Raw genomic sequence first — 13,244 nt, forward strand, 5'->3', positions numbered from 1 at the left:
ATATCAGCTAGAGAAACTGCAAGTAGAGTTCCAGAGGGCCATATGTTTTCTTTTTTGTTTAAAATATCCACAAGCAGACATTCACTTCCGTAGTTTTGTCTCCTTGGAGAAGCTACAAGTTAACCATTTTAACCCCTGCAGGCCTTTAAGCCATGTGGAGCAGAGGAGGCTGCAGGCTGACTGGGGCCTCAGTCTCTGCTACCTGCTTTAGCTTTTCACTATGACCTCTCATTTGGTCTCAGTTGGTCTATGCTCCTGTGTAATATTGGGTATTCCTGGGAGAATTTTGTCTTTTTGTGTCTTTGTAGAAGGTGAGTTTGGGGGCCTTGACCCAGTAGTAGGGTTCTTGTGCTTCTGAACAGTTAAAATTATTTGTTGTGCCTTCCTGGATGATTGAGATTACTTTTAATTCTTGTGGTGAAGGTAAAGACTCTGTTAGTGGTTCCGGATCCCTTTGGAATTGTCCCTCTGCAGCAACAAATAATCACAAATGAAGTTACACTGTTTTTATAGCAGTTAGCTACTGGTTCATTGAAGTAATAGTTACAATGAGACTCATATTGCTTTACTTAAATTACTCTTCCCCTCCCCTCCAGAGTCTCAGGGTGATTCACATGGCTTAAGGGGGTAACATCAATGCACTGACTTCTGGAACGAATTAGAAAACTGTCCAACAGCAGTGAGCAACTGACAATTTAGAAAGGAAAGTGACAATTCCTCTGTTCAGTTAAATAAATTAACAAACAAACCCCACCCAAACCTAAATCTGCCCCCACAATCCTATTGTTATGTTAGTAAAAGTCTGAATTAAAAAATAATAATAATAAAATCAACATTGAAGAATTGGCTGACAGAGATCCAACCCTATCATCCTAAACATACTGCTTATCTGGATCTACTTATCTTTCTTCAGCCACTGCTACTTGATCAGCAGCCTTGTGAGGCACATGGGGCTGTAGGGGTGCTCTATGGACTCCAGCAAGGTCCATGGGTTTTTGAGTCTTTTACTGGATGCTTTGGAATGTGGTTCTGTGGTGTTTTCTTTCATAGGCACAGTAATCATGATGGATGTGTTACACGTCTTCCAAAACAGAAAATTCTGCAGTAATGTGACAATTTAAATTGCATTGCAAACTCAGAAGGACTAATTCTATCTGAAGGACCAACATTTCTATTTGCATTTCTAAATTCTTCCTTCTGTACATAGATTATATTCTTGTGACATGACTGTTCCAGCAGTTTTCCTTTTTACAGATTCTCCCAAGTTCCTTGGAGAAGAAACAAATCAAACTGCCTTGACAGTACAAAAAGAATGAAGCTTTTCTGGCCTTCTTTGTTTGTGTAACCCATGCATGAAGCACTAGAACTATGAATATGAAACATTAATATCTTTTGAGAAAATATTTTACTCCATTTCATTAAAATAAACAACCAGTCATTCTAGAAACATCTGTAGAGGCAATGTTCAACGTGAGCTGATCTGAGCCCTCTGCCTCCCAGTGCTACTGACCCACCATGGGGATAAGCTACTTGCTCAAGTTGCACACATGCAAACACTATCCACCATGATTAAGTATGAACTGGTTTGAATGGCCTGCCTGCAACAAAACAGCCACACAATTTTATCTAGGAATATTGTAAACTAAGCATGTCCCAAGGATATGGGCATGAATATGGATGCGCTTTTTTACTCAGTTCGGAAGGTTAAAGTTTTTAATTAAAAGACAAAGGAAATCAAGCTGGCTGATGAAATTTCAGCCCCTAAATGATAGAAATGTTCCTGTTTTAAGTGGTGAATCAGCAAAGTGGATTAAGCAATTTAGTAGTGTGGGGCTTTTGTTTTGTTTGTTTCTTTTTAATATTGGAAGAGAATCATTTATGAAGGAATGTTACGAATTCAGGGAAAGCCCGCGTAGTAGCTAAGTATAGGGACACATGCCAGAACAGGCTGCCCAGAGAGGCTGTGGATGCCCCGTCCCTGGAGGTGTTCAAGGCCAGGTTGGATGGGACCCTGGACAGCCTGGTCTAATATTAAATGTGGAGATTGGTGGCCCTGCCTTGTGGGGGGGGGGAGAGGGGTCGGAGATTCGTGATCCTTGAGGTCGCTTCCAACCCGCGCCGTTCTGTGATCCCGTGACAGGAGCGCTCCCACAGGCACAGCTGTGAGGAGCACCCGAGATGGCTGCTGTCAGACGGAGCAAGGCGGGCCCAGCTTTCCCACAGCAGCACCATCAGTGCCCGCACCTGGCTGAGCGCTGGGGAAAGGGAGCAGAACTCAGGTGGGCCCTTCCAGAGAATAATCAGAAATTAGGTGTACGCGACTGAGCTAAATCTTCTCCAAGAGCTCTGGAAATATCTTTGGGGACTTGCGTTTGTCACTTGGAGGCTATGTTGCTGCAGGAGCTGCAAGATGACTGGCTGAGCTGCTGCGGGCAAAGGAGCGGTAAGTAGCTGCTCTATGGAGCACCCAGCTCGTTTGTTCTCTGTGGCACAGCTGGTGGGTGCTGTGATGTGATAGTGTTCTACAAGCCTGCGTGCTTGCCCTTGGCACCTGTCAGGGTTCAGTTAAAAGAGAAAACCTGGAAGCTGCCCTGAGGACGGAAAGGATTTGGTAACTCCTAAGAGGTGCATTAAGTCTCAGGCCTGTAGTTAGCTGAATGCCAGAGTCTCTTCTGTGCAGGGCTTTGCCTGCCTTGAGGCCTGCAGCCAGGCCTGGGGGTGCCTCAGAGCCTCCACCTGCCCCCAGCTCTGCATTGCACGGAGCTTATGTGGCTGGGTGGTAGTTTGCAGTGAAATTAGTGTATTTTCTTTTCTTTTTTCATTTCTTCCCAGTTTAAAAGTAATCCTTAAGATTAGAGAGGGAATAAAAACAATTTTTAAAAAAAGTTTATACTGAACAGAGGTAAATGTTTTGTGTGTCAACAATGGTATCAGGTAAAGGCAAACCAGCTGAGTGTGTTCATCTGGTTTCTGTGGATTTCACTGGATTTACTCTAGCATGAAGACTGTGGTTTTCTGGCTTGATCTGTTCTTGTTTTGAATGCCATATTTTATTTGTTCGGAAGTTCAATGCAGCCATGTTTTCTGTGTTTGTGTGTAAATACATATGAAAATATTTGTGTAGATTTGAAACTTCTATGTATAATACGCGAACTGAAAATTTAAGGAAGGCAGGAGAAGGAATGTAAAAGGATGTGCAGGAAGAATCTAACTTCCAAGAGCTGAGGTGAAACTGGCTCATGAAGAGGGGTTACTACAGTTTGATACTTACTTGGACTTCACTCTGAGAAGAAAGACAGAATGAGTATCTTTTGAATGCAGGGTGTTACTAGGGACCTGGTAAGCTGGGGAGGACATACTGGGCTGTGACACTGCTTGAGACTGTAGGATCACTGTGCCCTGGAGCTACCAGTTCCTACTGGAATTCCCTTACATTTCTGACTTGGGGCATGTGGGTGAAAAAAAGTGAAATTTGCTGTAAAATTGGGTATTGACTGTTCTTGGCTTGGGTTCTTGAACTGTGAGCTTATGAACTTCGAAGAGTTTACCTGGACATTACGAACCAATCTATAGTCTGTCAACTGTCTCTTAGCGAGCTGATTATAATCAGCATCTCTAGACATTGTATGTCCTTCTAGGGAATCTCTGGCTGAAGGGAGGGAGAGAGGAACTTTATGCAGCTTTTGAGGGTGTTTTTTTTGTAAGGATTATGGTGTGGACAGAGAGATGCTGGTGGAAGTTTGCTTCCCAGCTGTGTTATGGTTGACTTCTATTGGTTTCTTGAACTCAGTAGCCATTCACTGGTTGATTAAACAGAGTGAGCATAGCAGATACAGGGCAGAAAGTTTCAGGTCCACAGGTTAGTCTTAGATTGTCCTATCTTCTAGGATTTTCTTCTTCAACAGTCATCTGCTAGAACAATGTGCTGTCTAAGAAGTAAAGTAATCCCTATGGGGGTGAGAGAGAAAACTTCAGGCAAGATTGAAACAATCGTTAGGCCTGAAAAGATTATGCCAATATGTTTGCATATAGTTTCAGGTATTTTCAGTGTAGAAATCTGGAAAGGAAGTCACCCATGGCAAATGCAGAACAAAGATAAGTCATCCTGGAGAACAGAAGCCAGGGACAGATGCTTCCTCACGGCAAGGACTGCTTCCTTCTCCTGCTCCTCTTCACAGTGGGTGCTGCTTGGTGGTGAAGCCTCGCCCTGCTGCCCCTCTTCTCTTCCCAAGCATGCAAGTGAGCAGTGAGAAACTGCTCACTTATTTTTGATGAAAATTTTCAGATAGGGCAGACATGAGGCAGGACCCAGGCAGGGATTCTGTGGCCAGGAGGAAAGGTGTCCATAAAAAGGAAGACTCAGGAGATGTGTACATCTCCAGGACTTCAGTTTCCAAGGGCTTTGGAAAGCTGCACACAAGGGCTTTGGAAACTGATTTTCAAAGCTGATCATGAGTGACTCCTCTTTTCTGGAGCTGCCTTTGATTATTATTCAAGTTCTTCTGACACAGAGCATTTAGAAGCGGGCAAGCCTGGATCCTTTTATGTTTGCCTTCTGCACTGGTATATTAATGACTAGGTACAGCCTCCAAAATATCTAATCTTAATGCATAGAATATGAACAAGTAATGCTATATTTGCTGACTTAATCATCATGTAACCATGTTACAGGAGGCAAGCTGACAGCCCCTGAATGCAGATCACTTGAAGCTCAGGGTGATAGCGGAAGGGTGCCAGGCCTCTCTGGGCTCGCAGTGGTTTTGGAGGCCATAAGGCAGTCTCTTGCCCTTCACAGAGTCTTTTTGCATAATGAGATATGTAGGAAACAGCTTTTTGGTGGCCCTGTGCCTGGCTCTGTATTAAGCTTTTTAACCTAGTTGAAGAAGTAATGATGAATAATTTCTCCTTTCTTTCCCTTTTTGGGAAATCACAGCCTAACAGTAACTTGGAAGAAAGTCTGTCTGCTTTGAGTTTGGTTTTTCTTGGATTGTTGTTATTTGGACAGGGGAAGGGGGGGAGGAGGAGGAGGAGAGGCTATAAAGATATCTTAAATTTCTGGAGGTTAGTAGTTCCAACACCAGCTTATGAGACTGCAAAATCCAAAGATTCTCTAAGTTTATTAAACATGAGAAAGCTGGAAATGTTAAGGACAAGTGTGGCTGTTTTACTTATTTGAATCTTGTATCAAGCAGGTTCCCCTCAAGTTAGGAAGTCTTTGCCAGCAGGCTAATTATTTCAGGTAAATCATCACAGCACTGCAGTATTACAGGAGTGACTTGGAACTATCACTGTCCCTTACTAAGGTGCTGAAGTGATGAGGCCCGTGAAAAGCTTTTTGTTGTGCTTCTGCGTAGTCCAATTTCTTCTTCAGCATAACTTAGCTGTCTTGTGCATTTCTGATCAATTAGAATTTGTCACTTTTTAAACCAGAGCACTTCTACTGATTATCTAATCAGGAAAATAAAGAAGGAACTGCAAGACAGGAAAAAAAGTTTTTGCTCTACAGAAAATATTCATCATTTGGGATATGGAAGTTGAAGGCATCATATGAGTGCATTTCTAATCAGCAGGATACAACATCTTAAACAAGCTTTTACTTCCCAAATCTTCCAGCTTGGCACCTAGTTTGAATGAGGAGATCATCCACTGTCCGCTGACAGAAAGAACTGGGAAGAAGCAAAAGCCACCTCCTGTGTCCTGCAGTCCTTTTCTTCTTTCTTCAGACTGCATTATTTCCTACTTAAGTGGAGGTGATGTGCCACATTTGGGATTTGGTCCAAAGCCTGTTGTGGTTGCCTTTCACTGGCTTAGGTATTGTTTAAGGCTCCACTTCTTTTAGGGTATCCTAAACACTAAAACCAAGAATAAAATAAATTCTTTCACTGGAGACCTGTGAAAGTTTCTAGTCAGGTGATATTTCACTCAGTATAATTACAACAAAATGCAGCTTATCTGGAAGCTGGAGTACAAAGCAGCACTACTGGCTGAATTAACTTATTTATTTTTTCTTCCCAGAGACAGATTTCAAAAGGATGTATCCTGTATTCAGAAACAGGTTGGATGCAGGCATCACAGCTGCCTTAGAGAAACACCTACAGGCAGAGTTCTTTGTTACATTTTGCAGAATGGTCTGTAAAACTTCTGGTGTGAGATGATAACATTCTGAGTAGTGCTTTGTGAGCGGTGTTTTATGCTAACATTTGTGTGCTGTGAGCCTTTGAAACAACCTTTTTAGACACGTTGTTTACCTTGGCTCTTTTATTTTGGGATGTATTGCATGAGCCTTTTAAGACTGATAGCTGATACTCACCGCTTGCAAATTGCTCTCTGTTCCTTATCCTTCATGTTCTCCCCCTCTCTCTGTAGGCTTAAAATTTAAAAGATAGCAAAGCCTTCAACCCAGTCTCTAAATCTGATCCTGAAAGGGGAGAGGGATGCAGATGCCCTGATGCTCAGCACTTTCTGCTGACTTTAAGTGGATTATTCACAGAAGTGACAGTCAGTAAGGTGTCATAAACTTAGCTGTAATCAACTTTTTTTTTTTTTTTTTTTTTTTTTTTTTTTTTTTTTGCTGCTCTGGAAGGTTGCAAAGTGACAGTATGTTAATGCCTTGGCATGAAGCTAGTCAGTGAGGTGTTCAGAGATGGCTGTTTGCACATTACAAAAGCCATAGTTCCTAAACTGACTGCAAGCCTGAGGGATGGGGGAAGTTGATAGATTAGGTGGCATGGTAAAGAAAACAGTGCATATCCATGCAGTGTTATGAGTGATTATTCTGCAGGGAATGTAGGAAAGTCATGAAAGAAACAGATTGTGTGTGAACTGTGATATATGCTTTTCTTATTAATCTTTTTTTTTTTTTTCCCCATGGAAATGTCTTCAACATTTCCTGGTATTGATGTGCAAAGACACATGTCTATCAATTAAATGAGAGCAAATAAATGCTGGCATCTCTTCCTCTATCCATAGACTGGATCTCAGCAGGTAAGCCTTGACAGAGAGAGACTGTCATGTGAGGAGATGTGGGGAAAGCTGGTGCTCACGGCCTGGTGCTGGGCTGCCAGCCATGCAGCTCCATCTCTGACGTGGGGCTGCCATGTGGAAGCCCCGTGTGTTGATTCAGTTGCTGGAGTTTCCATTAGTTGTGTTAGAGACAGCAATGCAAACACATCAAAAGAGAAAAGGAGGAGAAATGTGAGTGCCTGCCAGGGTTTCTCCTTTGACTCTTGGTGGTCCCCAGCTGCTGCCCAACTCGGACAGCAGGAGCTGATGAGCCTACAGCTGCTGAGGTGCCTGGGGCACAGTGCTCCTTCTAGGAATGCCATGGATTGTTGTTTCCGGAATTAAGTACTGTGGGATTTTAATTTGCCATTTACTCGTTTCTCATTTCCTTCATTTTTAGCATTCAGATCCAACTTTGAAGATTGCTTGGGGACGTAAGTGTTTTCCTGGAGCTTGAAGTGGAATTACAGAACTTTCCAGGGACCGTCTCCTTAATACATGACAGTCTAGGGAAAGGGCAGCCTTGCCATGGGGTCCATAGCTTAAAATGTTCACTTAGCTTTCACTGGGCATCCTCGGCAACAGATTTTGTGAGGGGCTCTGCAGTGCTATGTGCTGGTGTTGCATGCAACTCTTTCCTGGGTTGGGAAGTGAAATTTGTGAGCCTGCTTGGGATCTAGGCCCTGCAATGAAGACAAGATCAAGGGTACCACACAGTGTAGCAGCAGTGTTGTGTTGTGGGGGCTGCAACCTTTCCTGTTACAGCTCATGGAGCGGCTCTGCTATGTTCAAGGCCTGTGATGTTCCATTTTCTCAGTCCATGTTGATCGACTGTGACTTTGGCATTTAGCAGGGACAACTGGTCAAGCACTGAGCGTTACGGAATGAAGAGAGCTTGTCTGCTCAGTCATGGTTGAGTGGGATTCTGATTTATTTTATGGGTTTGTATTTCATTGGCCGTTACAAGTAGCTCTTAACATAATGATTTGTATTTGACTGCTGGTGACTGCGTGCTGGTACCAAGAAAGGTCTTCTACTAAAATCTCCTTGTGTTTGCTTGGGTGTTGGTCACTGCATTATTCACTGTTTCCTGAAACATCAAGGAGGAACAATGGGAGTGTGCATCCGTGTGGGACATGTTTGGCAACATCAGGTTTTCCTGGGATAAATCCCCAGATTTGCATGATTTTTGTTAGTGCTAAGGCCATTTGCTTTACTCTTTCCCCTGCAAAAATGTGGAACTCAACTACCAAGTTACATCACTTTCCATGAAAACTCATGAAAAGGTTGAGGGTAGATTGCTGGGGTATTTTTCTCCTTGTTTAAAAAAGATCTGGAAAAGTCCAAAACTACTCACATCTGCATGTTTGAGTACTGGGGAGTTTGGTGCCTAAGTGACTTCTAGGACTTGAAGTCCACCCTGAGTTGGAGCAGAAATATATTGGGAAAACTGGCATTTGTTGCACATAGGCATGATTTTAATTTTTTCCCTGCTAGTCCAGCTTCAGTTCATGTAAGGAACAGTTGTGAATGCTAATGAATCTCCTTCCTCTATTCTAGAAAACTCAGGCTTATTTGCAAGCATCCAGAGCTAAGGAATCTTCAAGAGGCCATTTCAGAAGAATCAGAATCTCTGTAATGTGTGTTTGTGTGACTGTCTGTAATGGTGATATTCAGTTTTACAGCAACAGTGGGCTGCTTACTGTGAGATCTAGATCTCTTTTTTTTTTTTTTTTTTTTTTCCAAACAGGATTAAGTAAAAATAAAACCTAAATCTGTTTTGTTTGCTCGTTTTCTGATGAGGGATGAAATGCACAAAAAAGAATAGAGGATGTTCTTATGATTTCTGTTTTGTTGTTGTGATTGTTTTAAATTTAAGTGTAAGAAAAGAGCTTGTGCCACCAAAAAAAGCTTTGTCAGAAAAGATGGGCATCCTGATTGTGAGGTGTTTCAAGCAAGGATAGTTGTTAGGGCTGTTTTCTTAGCCAACCTGCATAGGCAAACTCTCCCTTCCCTGGGATGCTCTCATCAGTAACTAAAACCAGTGCTTCAATTGACCATAGGTTGAGGTTTCAGCTTTCTTCCAACCTGAAGAGCAGGGAAATGTCTGGCTGCAGGTGAAGAGTGCCCCTTGCTAGGAGGCAGGTCTGGGGGAGACCAAGAGCCCCATTTCACATTTATTCGTAGAATCACAGAATGGCTTGGGTTGAAAAGGACCACAGTGATCATCCAGTTTCAACCCCCCTGCTATGTGCAGGGTCACCAACCACCAGACCAGGCTGCCCAGAGCCACATCCAGCCTGGCCTTGATTGCCTCCAGGGATGGGGCATCCACAGCCTCCTTGGGCAACCTGTTCCAGTGCATCGCCACCCTCTGGGGGAAAATCTTCCTCCTAATATCTGACCTAAACCTCCCCTGTCTCAGTTTAAAACTGTTCCCCCTTGTCCTATCCAGCCTCGTAAACAACTGTTCCCCCTCTTGTTTATATGCTCCCTTCAAGTACTGGAAGGCCATTTATTCCTGTGACTGAGATGTATTTTTCTGCCCCTTGTGTCTAAGGTGTGAAACTTCAGGGTTTGCTCAGCAGATGTAGGTATCGTGGCCATCAACAGTGATAACAAGTTAACATACCGAGCTTTTCTATATGGTGTTTTCTTCTATGGTGTTTAGATACAAATGCTGAAAGAGCATAAAGCCTTGTGTCACTGCAGTCATATCATCCATTCATTCGCACGGCTTCTCTGCCAGTGCAGGATAGCTCTATCAATAGCGAAAGCAATTAATCGGAAGTGTTAACTGGGATTTTTGGATGAAATTCTAGGAGCTATGCAGCCTGTGAAATTGTGTTTTATGTTCTGTCATGGCTGATACTGTGACTGGGAAGTGAAAGGAAAGGAATTAGCTAAGTGGGATGCAGATTGCAGCCTTCTTAGGGTTCATATGTTTTACATGATACACAGCTGCCTTTCCAGCAAGGAGACAGAAGGGGATTTACTGAGCTAAGAAATAATTGAAGTCACTCTGAAACGTTCCTAACTGCTGCTCGGTGTGACACGGTGTGTGGTCTCCCTGCCTTTCTCTGCAAATGGCAGCATCAGATCTTTCAGTGTGAGCGTGTGTGTGGATAAACTGTGCTCTTATGGCATGTAAAGGGCACTTTGGTGTAGGAGGTTCTGCATGTATTTTATAATCTTAATCTGTGATGACTTTAGCAGAGGCTGTTCAGATTCCAAGACAGGCTTCCAAAGCAGGATGAGAGTTGTACCTGCTTTTTATTAACTATATTACCAGCTAAACAACAACAACAAAGCTGCATACATCTGATGGCGATGTGGACGCTTGGTGCATTTCATTAAAAATGATAACGGTTGGTAACTGTTCTGTGGTCACAGAAGTGCAGATCAAGCTCTCCGTGCCCCCTGGAAGCCCTTCTGCTTGTCTGGAGGGATGGAGAAACCTGGTGGCCCTTGAAAACATCCATCAGGATCTTTGGGTTTTGATGGAGCTTTGACTGACTGTGCACTTTAACCCTGTGCTTCAGTGTGTTCTGGATGAAACGAGTGGCTGCACTGTGCCTCACCAGCTACTGGCAGAGCGGCTCCTGACAGCGTGTGCAGGAAGGTCGTGGGGCTGGGGGTCTGAACTTGGCAACCACAAGGGCAGAATCGTGCTGAGGGTGGTCTAACTTTCAGAGCAGCTCAAAGATGTGCTGATTGTCTTTAATTTGTTGGTCAGTGGTGTCTGAGCAGCTTTGTGAGTAACAGACTTGGCAGTTGGTTCAGATGCAGAAATTCGTGTAGAAGTGCAGACTAATTACTGAGCATGGGTTGAAGGCTCCTCCCTTGAAAAAAGCATAAATCTGTCTTTTCTAATGCTGCTGCCACTCAGCAGTCAGAACTAAACGGGAAATAAATTTGCACCAAAACCATTTTGTGCCTTCTAATGAATTTGGAGGCAATTTCTGTTGCATTTTACGAATGCTTACTCTGGAGAACCTCTGTAAGGAAATGTTTCTGTGCAATGAAAGTGGTAGTGAAAACTTCTGCAAAATCAGAGGTACGGTTTTGATGCCTGTGTGGGTGATTCGGCAGAAAGTTTTAGGGCTCTGGAGATGAAAAGCTGCCGTGAGGGATTGTGACCAATCTTTGAGCAAGGAGAGAGAAGAAAGAGAAATACTCACCAGAAGCCAAAAGACAGAGTGGTGATTTTTCAAGTGCTCTGAATTTCCTCTGTCGTGATTTGGATTGACAGATGAAATTTGTTTCAAATTTAATTTTCGACATACATCCAGTAAATAGGCATAAAAACGTTACGGCCAGGTTAGGGACTTTGGTGTTAGCAAATATGTTGCTCTGTCTTTTCCTCTCCTCACTTGTAGGCCATACCTGTGTGCGGGCAGCTCCAGGCTGGAGCGTGGGCTTGGAGCACCCTGCAGCAGTCCTGAGGTCAGGTAGAGATTCCACCTCCCTCTGTGAGCTGGCTGGGCTCTGCAGGGAGAGGCGGCAGTGCATGTGGTTCCTATTAGCTCTGAAAACAGGAACATCTGGGGGAGGCATGGATGGCGTGCTGGCTCTGCTCAGCAGCAGGAGAGCCTGTGACAGATTGCTCTGGGCAGGCAGATCGTCTCCGTTATATGCTGAAGCAGGGAGCAAACATGCATAAAATCCAGCTCGGAACAACAGGAGGCAGGCAGCAAAGGCTGTCTTAGATTTTCTCTTCCTCTTCCTGCCTCAGTGGGTGCTTTTTGAAGGAAGGTGAAGGTGAGGGAACCTTTATCCTCAGGCAGCAGCGGGACAGCGCTGAGGAGAAGCACTGCTGAGGACAAAAGGAGATTCCCTATTGAGTTGCTCATGGGTTTCACTTCAAGAGCAATGGAAAGCAAGCCAGTGGTAAACAGTATTTACAGTGTGTTTGCTAGAGGGGAAAATAAGAGGAAAACAAGTGAAGGGAAAGGCTGAGGCTAGTAGCCAGTGTGAAAGCAGAGCACGCAAACCAACTCCTGTGGCCCACCCTGTTTGGGCATGGGGTTGGTCCAGGTGATCCCCAGAGGGCCCTTCCCACCTTATCTGTGCTGTGATTCTGTGGCATTATTAGTTAGTTAAATGAGGGTAGATGCTGCAGTGTGGCCTTGTTAAATCAGAGCGGCTCATTGAGGGGTGGTTCTCCTTATCTCTCTGCACTACCAAGGTGGTCTGGTAGCTCAACGCATCTGCTTCTGAACAAGGCAGATATTTGTCTGTACCATATGGTGAGCGGTGGGGAGGGACGTGGGTCATCAATCACCCAAAGGTGGGTGTTCGTTGTCAGCAGGTTGTCTGTGCTCCCAGCCAGGGGAGATAAAAGGGCAGATGGGAAGAATTACCGTCTTCAGGGGTATTAGTGTCTTTTGTCATGAATTACAATTTGTGGTTTCTGAGGTTCTGCGGAAAGGTTTAACTGCATTAGGAAATCATTCAAGCTCATGTTAGCAAGGTCACGCTGGTGGTTCTGCTGAGCATGTGAGAACTTGGCCGGTGGCATTAGGGCAGAGCTGGGGTCAGAGGTTCACAGTGGAACTGACACGCGGCTCTCAGCGGGGATCGGCTCCCACCATGTTAAAAGCAATTCTTGCACGGTTGTGGTACAAACGAGGCCTCCCAGGCAGTGCAGGGCATAGGAGGGCAGTGGGGAAAGGACTGGCTTTCTGAACCCGCACAGTTGGTATTGCCCCATGAACTGGGCTGTTGTACCTGAGGGTGGCACAAATGAATGTTTGAACATGCTTGTTCTCCCCTAGGTGACACATCTCTCTCTGTTTTCTCTGGCCTGTTATTTTGTTGTTGCTCTGTTTCTCCCTCTGTCTCTGCCCCTCTTTCCCCTGTGCTTGTTCCTTTGCACATACGAAATCTTTGCTATTGAGTCTGAAGAACTATTGCTTCTATTCACACGTGGCCAAACCTTGCTGGATTTCCCCAGAAGACAAGCAGGTGCCTACACTGAAAATAAAAACAACAAAAAAACACAACAACAGATCAGGCATATTTTTATATTATTATAAATGACTAAAGTTCAATTAAATAGCTGATTAAAACTTCAGATGGCAAACGAGTTCTACATGTTTCAGGGAAATACCTGAAGAAAAGGAGGGGGTAGCAAATCTTCAGAGGAGAACTTATTAATGGTTGTACAAAGACCTTGGTTGCATATAAATGTAAGGATGTGGAATGTCCTGCTGCTTGGACCTTTAGTAGGGAAAATGATG

Source organism: Meleagris gallopavo, chromosome 2, assembly GCF_905368555.1.
Source record: "Meleagris gallopavo chromosome 2, MGAL_WU_HG_1.1, whole genome shotgun sequence".
NCBI lineage: Eukaryota > Metazoa > Chordata > Aves > Galliformes > Phasianidae > Meleagris > Meleagris gallopavo.